This window comes from Rhipicephalus microplus, chromosome X (assembly GCF_043290135.1).
Source record: "Rhipicephalus microplus isolate Deutch F79 chromosome X, USDA_Rmic, whole genome shotgun sequence".
NCBI classification, from domain to species: domain Eukaryota; kingdom Metazoa; phylum Arthropoda; class Arachnida; order Ixodida; family Ixodidae; genus Rhipicephalus; species Rhipicephalus microplus.
Window position 1 is genome coordinate 210,118,192 of NC_134710.1, and position 14,568 is coordinate 210,132,759.

Below are 14,568 nucleotides of genomic sequence, written 5' to 3' on the forward strand. Positions count from 1 at the left end.
ATAATAATAATAATAATAATAATAATAATAATAATAATAATAATAATAATAATAATACACAAAATTGTAGTCTTCTTCATCATGCCATATCTCGCCATTGCTGCTTAACCGACAACAGAATCCAACGAGCGCAATCTGGTTTCTGTCATGTTGGAAAGACAAATCTCAGGAGAAGCGAGAGCGCTGTGTAAAAAACATCAGGGAGTACAAGAAAGCCGCCCCCACCACTTGCGTGGATGATATCAGTCGCTATAGGTCAAGTAATGTTTTCTGTATTTCCTATATACACATATTGTAACTTGTTTATTCTTACATGAACTGTAGGACTCAGTGACGATGGCTTGAACTTTCTATATATCAAGGAAATCTCAGTGCACGATGATGCAATGTGTTATTCCCTCTCCAAAATGACACATGTGATACCAATAGAGTGACTTTTTTTTTTGCTGGGGGAGGGTAGGGGGGTAGGGTGAGGAGTGATCATTTGGATGAGGTGCGTGCCACTATATGTTTGTGGAGATATAAGATTAGTTACTTGAGCTTCTTCTTCTTCATCAACTTCATCATCTACTCATTATTATTATTATTATTATTATTATTATTATTATTATTATTATTATTATTATTATTATTATTATTATTATTATTATTATTATTATTATTATTATTATTATTTGTAGTAGTAGTGGTAGTAGTATCGGGGTCACCAGTAGGTGACCCCAATAAATATTAACATTGAAATTTCCAGTACTACTCTACCACATGTTCATGGCATTGTTCGTACAAAAACTCATCCGAAGTTTCAAACTGTTGTTCAAAATATCTAATGCAGCACAGTGACACGATGTTAAACATTTATGCGAGCACTATGAGCAGCATTTGGGTTACACATTCGCTGTTCTAACCGGAAGGCGCGTTTCCTTCGTGCATAATAATGCAAACAGCCACAACTCGACTTTGCAAGTGAAAGCGTTCTTTTTTGCACGAACTCTCGATGCGATCGCCAAGTGCATTCCTGCAATGAGGTTCTTTCGAAATGTAGGGCGAAACGTGCATCATAGTCAAGCGATCGCTGTTACGGAACCCAAGTACGTGCACTCATGCAGTTTAACGCCTGAGCGAAAATGAGGACGCAGCATGGCGTCGTGCGCTTTACAGCACCGCGTATTTTCTATTATGTGCAAGCAACAGGTTACCTATATGCAGTGAGAAAGCGTTGCTGTGAGTGCTACCTATCATGCACCCTTATTTTGAATATCGGCTATTTTTTCTTAGTTTCTTATATGTATATGCGCCGAATTTGTTCAAAATTTCAGAAATGTGTGCTCGCAAACGTGAACAAAAGACTTCCCACTATTAAAAAAAACGATAAGAACAAACCGAACAAAGCAGCGATTACAAAATCAGTTACGTTGTCACAACGAATGTTTTGTTTGTTCATTTCTTTCTTGAACACAAGTCCAGAAGCAACCAGGTTCATCAGGCATGCCAACTACAAGTTGCCCTAAAGCTAGAGTTGGGTAGGGGTAAGTCTATCAGACCTGAACGTTTCTTTCTGGTCTACGAATACGTGTCTCGACCATGAGTTGAGAAATTCAGGCTGACGCGAGAATGGCATATAAATGCACGACACTTGTGCCGTAACAATGTCTTTTCATGTAGACTAACTGTTAAAAATAAAAATAAATAAAAGCGTATTCAGCTGAAGGTCTCTGTTTCAATAAATAAGCAATACTGCACCAGTTGAATAAGTCTACACTGTCAAATTTGTTGCACTTAAAGCTAAACAAAATAGCAAAATACCCGACGTCAATCGCTGTGCCGGTCCGACGCTTTTCTTGTTCTCTATGGTATACGTGCTCCCATGCGGCCCTTTTTTATTTTTTATGGGCGAAGCTTTTTAGGGTGTGGGTCTGTTTATCTACCGTCGTTGTCGTACGTTCACTAGATGGATGCATGGGCGGACAGACAGACTAGTATCCGGATGGACGGATGAACGGACGCGCAAAGTGGGTATGTGCCACAGGGGATGCGAGTTTGCGGTACTTGGAGTATTCACTAGATGGACGCACGGACGGGTGGACAGACAGACTAAAAGACGGACGGACAGATGAACGCATGGACAGACAGACGGACGCATGGACAGACGGACGGACGCACGGATTGTCGCACGGACGGAAGGAAGCAAGAACGAACGGACGGACGGAAGCAGGGACGGGCTGACGGACGCTTCACCCCACTCATCATCATTCACTCCGTGGGTATGCTGTGATTTTGTTTTTTTTCACATCACATGGTCGGTGCCCAGGGCGATTAAAAGTTGGGCCACTATGTAGCGACGGAGCCAACTTAAAATTTTTGCCGCCTACAAACGGGGTTGTAGAGTAGCTAATTTGGTGCAATGCAGCCACCAATGCAAAAATAGCCAACCGAGCATGATATATCAAAGATTTAGCAAGCCTATATATCGTGAAGGCGTCCTTTTCAAAGGGGCCGACAACCAATTTTTCTCGAGCCAGTTTTTTACGGCGCAGCAGAAATCTCATCCTTGATAGTTTTTACCAGCAGGGTTTCATCACAAAAGCACGTGGTTCTTTTAATAGCAGTATTTACAAATGTAAAACATTATACATTTTATATTAAAACAAATGCAAAACATATGTTTTTATATTAGTGGCTGTTTGCAGTTATATTAGCGGTTGTTAGCAACCTCAGTCAGGGGTGTAGCCAGGGGGTAGCACACCGAGCACGCCCCCCCGCCCCCCCCAAAAAAACATTTGTTTTTCGCCATGGCATAGGGAGCGAAAATAGACATTTTAAAAGGGTGCCCCTCCCGAAATCAAGTTGGTGCCCTCCGACACCGAAAAAATGTCTGGCTACGCGCCTGACGTCAGTGAATGGCGCCTAACTACAATTGACGTTAACCCGACACAATGGCTGTATCAAAAGATTACATATGTAATATTTATAAAATTTGATAGCCAGTATAATGCAATCAAAATTGAAGTTTCACGAACTTTATGGTCTATTTGCAAATTATTTCCGAGACCTAGCAAGGCTCTGTGGTATAGTCTATTATAACCTAAGAATAAATATAAGCTCCACCAACAGCCGTACCTTTGCCACCCCGAGAAAATTGGCATCAAATCACATTTATTCATTTGTGTGACACCAAATACCATTTGCGCATTTTACATTGGTGGTTTCCCTATGAAGACACAAGTAGGTGCCACTAGTTATTGGTAAAAAAAAACGTTCGCTTCCTTCGCAATTTCTGCAAGTATTTCGACAACACTCACTGCCAAACACAGTTCTTCAAGTAAGGACGTCGAACATTTACATATTTTGGGGTGTATTATTTGTGTTAGCAGCCAAAAAGTATTTATGATGGCAACAGAAGCCACGTAGCTCTCTCGCACAGATGAATGGTTGGTGACCCGCAGTTTTCGAGGTGGTGCTTGTTCGTTTATATGTGTTTTGATTTTTATTCTTAGGTTGTCACCGACTATATGTGATTGCACGCTAAATGCTGCGGTTATTATATGTATACACGCCTGCTTAAAATGTGGCTCGTTCCATTGCGATGCGGTGCGTTCGCAAGCAAGCATGTAGAGCTTCCTTGCAGTGTCAGTTCTGGAGAACTCAATTACTATATTATTGTTTTCAGTATGGGTAGAACAGGCAGCTCGATCGGCCCGTTCATTGCCGATAATCCCAAGATGACTTGAAAGTCACTGAAAGGCTAGTCCATGTCCTTTCCCAGTTAAATGGTACGTCTCTTTTGCAAAATCGAACACCAGTCGTTCGTGCGTGGGCCGCGGCGTAAGGATGACAGAAGAGATTGCAGTGTCACCATGGAATCACTCTCCAATTTTGTGCCAGTTCATCACTAATAAATTGTGCACGAAATGCTGTGAGCTCCGCTGCCATCGATGTCATTAGGTGGCAGGTTTTCAATTTGATTGTGGTGACTTTTATTGCGATAGCAATCATATGGACAGTCTTGGCTAGGTTTTTGCCATCCCCGCCACAGCCGCCATCATTTGCGTATACCGTATTTACTCGCATAATTTGCGCACTGTTTTTTCGTGATTTTAGGGCCCCGAGAAGGAGATGCGCAAGTTTCGAGGGGATATCGCGAGCGCATACGAAACATTACACAGTTTTAGTTTGACGTACGTATCGGCTGGGCGATCATCGAGCTTATCCGTGCAAGCATTGCGCATGCGCAGGCCATAACGGCCACGTGCTGGTCTCATGGACGTACGTGAGATTCGACACTTTTTGGGCGTACGTAACGAGCCTACGTACGCGGCACGATACGTTGCGTACGCTGCATGCGAAGCGCTCAATGACTCTTTTAGTTCACCGTATTGACCGTACCGAGATACGTTTGGTTCAACTAGACGTATGTTCTTAGAAATAAAACAGCTTTTGGGTGCTTTTTAGCGCCCTCGTGCGGTAGCAGCGCAACATCGTTCCTCAAAGTAAAATATACTTGGGTCGGCTTTGTTGCTCTCTGCGTTCGACGCCATCGCTGCCGTTTTGCTATCTGCTTCCTATATCCATCGAGATATCGCGAGAGCGTAACGCAACGTACGCTTCGCCTCGTCACGTTTACACACACAGCGTTTTTTTTTTCCGGACGCACGCGCGCATCTCTGGAATTGATGCGTTACGTACTGCACATGCGCAGTTCTCTCCCGTGGCATTGCTGCGTACGTGGGCTCGTTACGTACGCCCAGCTAAAAGTGTCTATTGGGGAGATTTACAATAGCACACCGCGAGCCCTTGCGGTGCGGTCGATGCTACTGCGCATGCGTCGTAACGCGAGTCGGCGTTCGCGTTCGCGACCGCACGCAGAAAATCCGAAATTGCGTGCGGTGATGGCGGCCCGCATGTGGCCTGCAAGCACTGGTTTCGAGGCTACAGTGTCGCTGCGATCGTACGTTGCGGTTCGCAGCAGGGCAAACGCTATTCTAAAACTCTTATCGCGCCCGCTTCACCCGCAACGCCCGCAGCGCTTGCAAACGGCATTCTAAGACTCCCTATTGTCTATTAGATTCTTTCCGTGCGTTTTTTGCGCACGTAGACAGCATCGCGCAGGTGCTCAAACAAGATGCGTGATGAGCGCGACAACAACCTATCAAGAATTGGCTGGCGCAGTGTTTATGATTCCCAGAAGATGGCTCTCACCACGCGTCGCGTGCGTGTAGCTAAAAGCGTTTTGATGGCATGCAAGTAACGTACGTGGACTTTTCACGTTTGCGTACCTGAAGCCCTTACGTACGGGAAAATAAAACTGCCTATTGTGTCACAGTCGTAATGCGCGCAGTATATACATAAAAAACGAAAAAAAATAAATTGGAGCAAAACGAAGTGTACTTGTTAATCTTGAAAGAATTAGCGCGTACTTTAACAAGTCGGATCCGGTCACGCGTTGTCTAGCGGGAATCACTGCTCACGAAGTCTGAGGGGGGGGTGGGGCAGGGGCATCTTCACGACCGCTACCACCGCCCTCCCGCCATGGTGATATTAGAAGAACTAAGCATCCGCAGATAATTGAAAATGTGGCGAGAATAGGCATTGGTAACTTAAACTGGCGCGCGTCAACAAAATGTAGCATCAGCAGTGATGACCCGAGGTATGCATAGAATATAAATCAGTAAACCATAAGAAACCAAACCAAGGCATTCTTACTGGCAATTAAATATTCTACATATGAGCCACACAAGGTCTTGAATCTCCTTTTGAAAAGACCATACGCGCAAGAAAATGTATGTGTTACCAACGTCATTGGTAGTTGCGATGCTGACTTTCTAATTATATGGCAAGGTAATAAACATTACTTATGTACAGCTAATGCTGTGATACAGACGCCATGCTAGACTGATGTCATTTCTTGTTGCAGTACGTGCAGGCTGGGCTTTTAGAACCATCGTACAAAATTACACATGTGCTAATACGACTCAGCAAGCTAATATCAGGAGTTGTGCAACCCCGGAGCAACGCTCTGACAAATGCTACGCATGGTATTCACAGCATCAGACACGATATGTAAATCACACCGTACCGTACGCTTCGTTTCAATAAAACTGTCGTATTTTCATGACAATACGTCGGACGATAAGCGACCCTTGAAATGTCAATGTACTCAGCAAAACTGGTAAGACCACTAGGCCCACACAACTACTTCACCTACAAAAACATGTCGATCCACTTCGTTACGGTTGACTCAATGCTAAAAAAATGTAGCATAGGCTCGCTGACCGCTGCTCTGCTACATATAAAACCGATCCACATTGCGTGGGACCAGCAGAATCTTTCCTAATACTTTGTTATTGTGTCTGATAATAATATCAGAGATTTAATGTCCCAAAGCCCCGATATGATTATGAGAGACGCCGTATAGTGTAGGGCTCCCGAAATTTTGACCATCCTGGGGTTCTTTGACGTGCACGTACAGTGGTGAGCACTGCTAGGGTGAACACGCGAGCGCGTGGCAGACGGCACTATCAGCGCCACGTAACAGCCATCGTTGGAAACATTGCACATGCGCAGCATGTGCTTTGCGAAACACTCTTTCCACCACGCGCATCACGTCATCGATACGCTTGTTCGTCGTCTGCTAGCCGCATTTTTCGTTCGCTGAGCTGATACCTTCTGCATTTCAAGGTTTATCTGGATTGAAGATTGGCGCGTGAAGGAAAAAAAAGTGAGTGTAAGAGGGATAATTATTAAACTTTTATTCAAGAAAATTGCACTTTTGCAATTCAAGTTAAACAAGACCATGAGAACAAATATAAAAACATGAGCAATTATAATAGCGAGTCATGTGACCACTTACAGCAACGACTGCAGCTATTCTGGACGGTAACGAGTCGTCAAGTGATCGAACATATTCGCGTTCGGCTTTCAGCCTTTCCCACTCGTTTCTGACTTGCGCCCACAACTGGTTCGAAGTCGCGGAATAAAGGGGCTTCCTTGCCAAAGAAGCTTTCAGACGGCCCCACACGTTTTCTATCACATTCAGGTCCGCTCCTTTCGGAGGCCATTCCAGTAGCTGCATGTGCTGCTCCGCCTGGAACTCCTTGATAGCCCGCGCCGTGTGTAACGGCGACCGATCCTGTTGGAACAGGTAATCACCGTTTGGGATTAAACTGCTTGCATATGGCAACAGCACATTGTTCAAAATGTTGCAGTATTGTTCCGACGATAAGTGCCCACGTATATGTTGCAGGGGCCCTAAACCATATCTTGAAACAGCACCCCACACGCTCACACTCGATCTCCCACTGGCAGAAACACCTTGCACGTTGTCTGGGTCGTTCCTGCGTGGTATTTTGACGTTAACTAAAACAATTGTTTTTCAAAACAAGAAGTTTGCCTCACCGTGCGCCTGGTAGTCGCCAAACACGCAATCTTTGGTCTTGTCGCGTCGAAAACGTCGACTCATCTGAAAAGATGACGCGACCCCACCCTTGCGATGTCCATGCTTCGTGCAACTCAGCGAACTGCCGTCATGCGTCCTTGTGTGCCGCCGTTAGTAGTGGCTTCTGCGCTGCGACGCGACTGCGAAGGCCCGCAGTACGCAGGCAACGTCGAACAGTGGTGTCCGAAACGTCCAAATCAAAGTCCTCGCGTATTGCTGGGGCTGGCAAGAAAGGGTTACGAACAGCAGCTGCAACTATATGAAGGCGTCTTCATCGTCTGTGGTATCTTTAGGGCGGGGCGCGCGGGGTGCATCCTGAATGCGACCATCATACTTGTAGGCTTGAATTATCCTGTTAAGTCTTCAGAGGCCTATTAAATAAAGTGCCAATATACCGCTAGGAATAACCTTTTAGGGAAAGGTCGATAACTGAGCGCCGTTCATCATCAGGAACCCTAGCCATAATACGATCTGGAGACAGAATGAACGGCTGCAAAAGATGTTTGGTTGTTTTATATACGGAGTTGCATGCACAAAAAATTTGAAGGGAACGAATAGACACGCCCCCATAGATATACAAGTTTTTTTGTCTTGTTCTGTTCAAGCACAGATGTTGACATAAATCTTAAAATGCAGAATGCATGGGCTTAGAAAACAAAAATGCGGCTAGCAGACGACGAACAAGTGCAATCATGACGTCATGCACGCGGTGGAACAATTATTTCGCGGAAGGCGTGACGCGCATGCGCAACGTTTCCAGTGATGACCGTAACGGGGCGCCGACAGTGCCGTCGGCCACGCGCTCGCGTGTTCACCCTAACAGTGCTCACCGCTGTGCATCCAAGTACACGGCCCTCATACCTATTCGCATCCGTTGAAAATGCAGCCGCAACAGCCGCGATTCGATCCCGTGACCTTCGAGTTGTTATTGTGTCAGACGTTAACATTGTCTCCTAAAATTGAAAAAAAAAGAGAGCGTATGTATTCTATCCTGTTTTCGCCTTTTATTTTTACTCGATGCTTCACCGATTGCGCATGTTTCTCCGTCTTAGTCCTTGTCTGCTCCCGTTTTGTTTCATTGCGATGGAAATTAGATGCACACTTTCAGCTGGATTTTACCACCGTTGTCGCCGTCATTCGCCGTGTTAGGTGTTGAGCTGTAAACGTTGTTAGTTGGCTCTCATCCTGTGCGTGTGTTGTTTTCGTGCGTAATTCGGGCCTGAGCGGCGCGCTGCACGTTTCAATCTGCTTGCCGTTCTCAGCGTTACATTCTCAAATGTTGCTGTCGCATTCATTGTTTCGCCCTAGCGGCGAAACTGTGACTTTTTTCTTTTTCGATGCTTCGCGACCCCATTATTTTTTAACAGATAACGTAATCGACAGTATTTGTATACATCACGTGTATTTCAACAGCGCACGACACAAGCAACGGCAACACAGTGAAACGAAAACCACATATAGCCCCGCGCCACTGCAGCAAGTGCCTGCTCCTGTTCCGGCCTAGCCTCCGAGATAGCCGGCGCGCGGCCGCCGCGCGCCAGCAATCTCGGTGGTCCTGTTTCGGCCCCCAAGTTCTCCGTTGTGACCAACAGAGGCGCAACCAGTCCAAACTCGCTCCACGCCCGGTGCATCCTATTATTTCGGAGAACACTTCTTCGCTTTATGCAGTGTGACATGAATTGATCTAATTTCATTAGGCAAGGTTGGCTTACTTGTTTGCATTTGTTGTGAAGTATCGGCAGATCGCGTATTCGCAGGGCCAGGGTTTTATTTTACATCGCCAAGAAGCAACAGCTGTAGAACAACGCGAACACAATCATGCACAATCACAAGACACCCAGAACATGGCAGTGCTACTAATCCCCAATGGTGGTGCGAACAGAAATAAAACGTTTTTTACCTGCGCAAAAAGCAGTCGAGGTCGTTCAGCGCAGGTTATCATAGCAGTATTGCCATACCCAGTGGAGATAGCAGCAGGATGACGGAGCTTTATAACCTCGCGGTGTGATGTCACCATATAGGTGCAGTTTAACGTGATTCTCTAAACGCTGTGGGCGGGTCAGATCAGAGTGTTGCTTCGGAGAGCGCGAGCACCGGGCAGTAGGTGTCAAAATGCCTCCCGCCAAGGCAGTGCGCTGGTCCGGTGAAGTGTGGCTCGTTGATCCATGGAAGAGACGATCCGACAGCACCAAGGTTCCGGAGGCAGCGCAGGGCATTTCATGGTAATATGTCTGGATAATAGACAGCAGATACATCGGCACAAAACGCCGGTGAGTTCGTTTAGCGCAGGTCGTTAGCAGAACAGCCATTGCAGCAGGATCGTCGAGCCTTCTAACCTCACGGTGTGACGTCACCATCACACCGCGCCTTTCATGTGAAACACAATTTCCATTACTTATTAGGGACATTAGCTCCACCATAGATATTACCATACCAGTAGATGCCGTATTTGTGGACTTGAAAAAGGCATATGTCAAGGTCCATCTCACAAAACAATTGTTCAAGCTGTCACCCCTGTACCTTCATCCACTTGTACTAAATTGGACCCAATTTTTTTGCTAACAAAAAAAATTGTCTTTGTAAATGCTCACTCTTCTGAGTCATCTCCTGTTAAATCAGGTGTTCTTCAGAAATCTGTACTTGGCCTTCTACTCTTTTTGATCTATATCAACAGCCTACCTAATACTACATCAGCATCAAATTATTCGCTGATGACTGCCTCATCTTTTCACCAATTCATAACAATAACGACATCCTAGCACTCGATTAAGACCTAAATCACGTTAATGAGTGGTGCACAAAGTGGCTTGTGCCACTAAATGTCAACAGGGCATTTCTTGTCTTTTTTCACCGCAGGAAATTCTATTACACACCACCATACCTTATTTGTAACTCCCCAGTTCATTATGTTACCTTTTATACATACCTCGGCATAAAACTCACCACTGGTACTTTTTCGACGCCCCACATAACCAGTATAATGAACAAAGCTAATTGTGTACTTCTCTATTTTCACTTGAACTTACGCCTAGCCCCATCTTCTTTAAAACTATTAGCATATAACACTCTGCATGCGACCGAAGTTTAAATATGTATGTGCCGCACGGAATCCTAGCCAATATAACTGGATTAAACATTAGAAACCGTTCAATATTACGTGAGCAGGTTTATCCTCTATGATTACTCATTCAGCAGCAGCATTACCGAGTTAAAATGTGGTATTAACCTTTCCAACCTTGCTCTTCATCGCAAAGTCCCTCGACTTTGTCTTTTTCATTTATCTTATCACACTACCCTTCGTACATCTGTGATCCTTCCAGCTCATCGTCATTCTAGCAGACTCAGCCACATTAATGTCGTTCACCCGCCCCATGCTCAGACCGTAGCTCACTCATCTTCCTTTTTCATGCGCACGCCAAGGGACTGAAACGTCTCCCTACCAGCACCGTGTACCACTCCAGCTCGATGCTCTTCTTAGAAGGTGTTGTAAAACATTTGTTATGTTGAACTGTAGTCCCCCGCATGTAAAACCCCTGAGCAGGGGTCTTTGGGGTAATGAAAATAAATAAATAAATAAATATGCTGGGCAATTTTTACCGTTCACAGGTAATGCTTTTACGGTAACCAACATGCTGGTATTATAGACTTAACATGTGTGTGTGTGTGTGTGTGTGCACACACACACACACACACACACACACACACACACACACACACACACACACACACACACACACACACGCACACACGCACACACGCACACACGCACGCACGCACGCACGCACGCACACACACACACACACACACACACACACACACACACACACACACACACACACACACACACACACACACACACACACACACACACACACACACACACACACACACACACACACACAAATATTCACCTACGCTGGTGCACTAATTATTAACGGCGCTACAAGGAAAACACATCGCATGTATGATAATGACTACTATCGTGCGTGTGCCAGTGGAACTTTCTGCCACCTTCCTTTATGACCCGAAAATGTGCAGTGATATAAAGTGTCTGTGTTCCACGAACTGCCGCTTGAATGCAATCCTCTTTTAGGAGCAGTATAATGAATGGTATCTACCAACGTTTTTAGCATGTAAATCTGGAGATTTGGAATGGATACGTGGCGTGCTCTATCGCTAAGTTGTTTATATTCCGCGGAGAGAGAGAGAAAGAGGGAAGTGAGAGTTAAGAAAACGCGGGATGTTAGATTGACTTCGTGCTATTGGCTGCTCTCTATACACTTGGGGAGAGCGATTCGTAGAACTGTCGGTAAATTATTTGTGCGCCACCACCTTATATCGCATGCAATAATATAAAGGAAAAAAAACAAAGGCGAGGCATCAATTCAGACTATCCGCTTGACTGGTGCAGTGTAGTCACATATTGGCACTTCGATCACTTGCCTTCAAGTATCGCAGAAGGGTTTTTTTATAGCTTTCTGGGCTGATTACCTACGAGGCCATGTTCCCAAGAGATTTGAATCTGTTATTACGTCAAGTGTCCATCTTGAAATTTTTGCGCAAGCACACTGGGACACAGAAAGGAATACATCAAGTGCACATGGCTAAAAAGCAGACACGTTAAAACGGTAAATGAATACTGCACATCAAAGGAAACCGTGCGCCTCTCCAAACAAATTGGTTTTGGAAGATCAACCATGCTATTCACCAGACACAGTTTTTTTAACGATAGTATTGTGCCCAATATGTGCATCTATGTATAAATCTTGTGTAATCTTGTGCGATGATTTGGGTTACGTGATGCGTGGAATTTACATTCCAGACGACGGCTTCAAACCCTATAATGTGCTTTGCGCACCTTCTAAAAAAAGAATATAGTAAATAAACTCTCCGTGGAGCGACTTGCGGCATTCCGACGAAGATGCTCCCGGCTGCCGGCAATTCGCGCAGAGAAAACGGAGCGCCGACCCGGAAGGAAACGCGTGCCCGCAGCCAAGCGTCACGATGTGTCGCCTTGATATCGAAAGCACATGGGTGCCGGTCCACGCTCGTACCACTATATGTGCACCACGGAGCACGCTTCCCGCAACCGGAGCTATATTCGCCGTTTTCCTGCATGGGCGAACCACGTTGCCGATGTCTCAGGGCGCTTTCGCTCTCCACGCTCCTCCGAGCACGACCATGACGGACGATGCGCTTGGTACCACGAACGACGGGAAATTAATGGAGACGGATATGCACGTTTATTCATAGACTCTTAGCGACTGCCGCGGGTTTCCAACGCCCTAAAGTGTTCGCGCTGATTCGCGTTTTCCCGACTTTTTATAAGTTTTTATGCAGATGAGCTGTGAGCAATTAAAGCGCATTTGTGTCGGTACCAGTGACCACTTCTTTACTTACTACTTCCGACAGTTGCACGTGTCATGCGCGCATGCTGAAAGAATTCGTACACTGTGCTTGTCGAAACTTTCCACGCTCAATACGGCTACTGTTAAGTCCATTATCCGCTTCTTGGTATCTCGCATATGTCTGGCATATAACAGGCATAGTTGCAGAACTGAAGCTGCTGCTGATCACCGGTTGCGCGCTCAAGCCGCAACTTGTACCGTATATGTATATTCGATATAAAACTGACAGCCAAAAGCCTAACCGGCATAGCGCATTTTAATTACGGTCAAAATGTGATCGCAAATACAGGAAGAGCTGCTTCCTGCATTTTTAAGGTATTTGTTTCTACATGCTAAACGTGACATCTGGCTTATCGCAAGATGTACTTTCTTTATACAGCTCACGTAGTAGTCGACCAAACACACATTCGCCATCTCCCAAGGGCCCCCCATTGTCGCTTGGATTTTTTGCCGGGTACAACGACCCCAGCTACGTTTTCGCAACTGATCTCCACTCATCACAAGTGTATATCGATAACTTATACACCACCACCAACGCCTTTATTTCGTACGTGCTGCTCTGGAAAGCGGCTGGTGTGCCTGGCCTTTTCTCGAATTACTAAGAAGGGAGATACGGACGTTGAAGCAACTGGTACTATCACCAGTGAACAAAACATATGGAGATTACACGTATGTTACTTCGTTACCACCTATACCTGCCTCATTTTTTCAGCGAACAACTACGTTCTAAGAAAATCTGGTGTTTCACACACCAATACATCCTCGGGGACATAATTTGCAGTTCTCCAGAAATGTGTCTCTTGTCAAGAATCATAAAACACAGGAAATGATCTTCTTCTGTAACTAAAAGACAGCTAAAAATAGCACGAAGTCTACTCTCCAGGCTTCTGTAGAGGCCCCACGTGGCATTATTTCCAGTCTTAGGGGATGATACCGTGCCATCCTGCCAAGAGTAAGTGAATATACCAAGGAGTATAGCAAACTATACCCGGACGGATTTATAGGGGATGTGAGGAAGGAAGGAAAGAAGTGTATCGTGCAAGATACGCATGTGCTATGCGTACTAGCACCGTTTCCCATCAACTGTTGACGTTAATGCTTGCACTTGCCTGGCCCTATAAAACGCAATAGCTGTTATCATTAACCGTTTCTTCTGTTCCTGCTTAAGCTGTCTGCTACATGGTGCCAGAAGTGTGTCGATTGTTGGCCTATTCCACGCAATAGCCCGAATAAACGAATAGATGGTATGTCAATAAACCAGAAACATCGAACTACTGAAGCCACCGGATCAGCTGCTTCTGTCCGGGAACATTGCAAAGAAATGGGCGCGTAGTTTAAACAGAAGTTCAAGATCTTCCTCAAAGCAACTGCGTCAACCAAAGAACCACTAACCGAGGCTGCTAAGACAGTGCTGCTGTTTAGTGTTGCTGGAGATGACGCACTGGAGGTATTTAACAATTTCACTTTTACGGCGGAAGAAGACAAGGATGATTATGCAATAGTTGTCAGCAAGTTTGAAGCGTACCGTCAGGATTAACAAAATGAAGTCTGCGAGAGGAACGCGTTATGTTCAAGGAGTCAAGCTGATGGTGAACCTTTTGAACAATTCCTGCGTGACCTGCGGAAGCTAGCACAGACTTGCAACTTTTCAACATGAGACACTTCATGAATCGTGACAAAATAGAATTTGTTAAAAATAACCGAAAGTTACACGAAAAAATGCCCCAG

The 14,568-nt window shown here is 45.3% G+C and overlaps 1 protein-coding gene and 1 long non-coding RNA gene across 2 annotated transcripts in view; one reads left to right on the plus strand and one right to left on the minus strand.

The window, feature by feature from the left end:
- Positions 1–14,568, plus strand: part of LOC142777083 (uncharacterized) — a 112,166-nt gene that overhangs the window by 29,557 nt on the left and 68,041 nt on the right. The gene's annotated exons all lie outside the window — the stretch shown is intronic.
- Positions 6,723–7,901, minus strand: LOC142777082 (uncharacterized). The gene is made up of 2 exons (XR_012887917.1): positions 7,393–7,901; positions 6,723–7,331 (listed from the first exon to the last, which is right to left on the minus strand). It is a non-coding gene; the product is annotated as an uncharacterized LOC142777082 (long non-coding RNA).